Source organism: Crotalus tigris, unplaced genomic scaffold, assembly GCF_016545835.1.
Source record: "Crotalus tigris isolate CLP2741 ecotype Arizona unplaced genomic scaffold, ASM1654583v1 scf7180000018636.906410, whole genome shotgun sequence".
NCBI classification, from domain to species: Eukaryota; Metazoa; Chordata; class Lepidosauria; order Squamata; family Viperidae; genus Crotalus; species Crotalus tigris.
Window position 1 is genome coordinate 252,143 of NW_024097116.1, and position 1,961 is coordinate 254,103.

Below are 1,961 nucleotides of genomic sequence, written 5' to 3' on the forward strand. Positions count from 1 at the left end.
AAAAAAATCAATCCTTGAAAATGACTGGGGTCTATCAGAATAAAAGGTAAAGTCTCTATCACTTGTATTCCTTTCTCGCCAAATATCAATAAGCTCCAATTCTTCCTTCAAATCAAAGAAAGTCATAGGTAATTTAGTTTGAATAAAAGTTTTAGAGGAACTTCTTTTGTCTATAGTTGGGTCTAAAACCCCATTCCAGTCACCCATCAAAATTACCGATTTATAATCCAACTGAGATATCTTACCATGCAGCAACTTGTAAAATTGTTTCTGTTGTTGATTGGGAGCATATAGTCCAACAATAAGAACCTTTCGGCCTTGTAATAATAATTCCACAAAAAGATATCTTCCTTCAGAATCAGCCTCAATTAGTTTAGCTGAAAAAGTTTTCTTCACATAAATTACCACTCCCCCTTTTTTCCCAGGGGCTGGAGCAGTAAAATGTGTGCCCAGACGGGAATTCATTAAGAATTTAGAATCCTTTAAAGTTACATGAATCTCCTGCAAACATATCAAATCATTATTATGTTGTTTCAAATAATGGAAAATCTTTCTTCGTTTCTGGGGCACGTTTAAGCCATTAACATTCCAGATCAGGAACCTGACCATCTCCACCGGCCTGGAGCCTCTGGAGCATGGCCTGCAGATCTGCTGTCGAAGATCTTTTTGGTCTTGCCCCTCCCACAGGCTCTGTAACAACCAAACTTTCACCACTCTTCTGCAACTGCTCTTTTTCTTTACGTTTATGGGCAGCTCGTGTCATCCTTTGCTCTTTTATGTCAGAATTCGGTGCAGCTTGTTCCATAACCATCATTGATGAGGCTCCTGCCATAAGAGACTCTTCCGTCATCCTTATTTGTGGAGGTGGTGACAATCTTGCTTTTAAGATAGACTGATAAAAATCTCTTGCTTTGGAAACAGTAGTTAATCTGTGACGTATCCCTTCATAATTTACTATTATTCCTCTTGGAATCTCCCATCTGAACTGAATTTGACGATGTTTCAACTCATCAGACAAGAAAGTAAAATCTTTTCTGGCTCTTAAAATTTTTGGAGGTATCTCTTTTAAAATTATCACGTCTTGATCAGCAATTTGAAACTTTTGTTTGTAAAAAGCCTGTATAATTTCATTACGGATAGATCTTCTAGAAAAATAAATAACCACATCTCTTGGTAGATTTCTCTGTCTAGCAACCCGTGAATTAACTCTAAAATTTTTTTCTATCTCATTCTCAATTATTTCAGGCCGCCAACCAATATTAGGAGCAATATCTTTCACAATAAGCATCTTTAAGTCTTCCTGAGGGTTCTCCCTCAGGCCTCTGATACGCAATGCGTGTTCCATCTCCCTATATTGTGAAATGATTTGTTCATCCTGTGTAATTTCTATCTTGTTCTCTACCTCCTGCATTCTAAATTCCATCCTTGATGCATTTTCAGTAATCTTCGAAAACTCATAAATGCTCCTCTCCACGGAAATCTTTAGTAAAAGGCGAAAGATTTATATGATTTGAAGAGAAACCAGAGTATAGTATGAAATTAATCTTGATTCCATGTTTCTAAAATAATACAAAATCAATTCCAAAATTGATTTTCTTTGTATTGGTTGACTTTGAAAAGTAATAATCCATTTCTTGTCAAGAAAAAACCTTGTTTATAGCTCAGAATCTCTGACACACATATCAATTTTTAACATTGCAATTAGGAAATATTCAGGATAAACAAAAGTAGAAGCAGAGATGCAAAACAGGGTAAGTATAGGAGGCAGGAAATAAAAAGGAAGACATAGGAATGATGGCTTCCCCAAGCCCCCCACCCCCTATGCCTTCCACAGCCTCTTTACATAGCATGATACAAAATACTTCAATCATCAAGAACAGAAAAATGAATTGAACTATTCATTTTTTGATAGATCTTTGATATTCAGTCAACCATATGGACACTGGAGAACAAGAAAGATG

The 1,961-nt window shown here is 36.2% G+C and overlaps 1 non-coding gene across 1 annotated transcript; it reads right to left on the reverse strand.

Moving 5' to 3' along the window:
* Positions 1 to 1,415: 1,415 nt before the first annotated feature.
* LOC120313371 lies at positions 1,416 to 1,530 on the reverse strand. The gene has a single exon (XR_005558139.1). It is a non-coding gene; the product is annotated as a U5 spliceosomal RNA (small nuclear RNA).
* Positions 1,531 to 1,961: the final 431 nt, after the last annotated feature.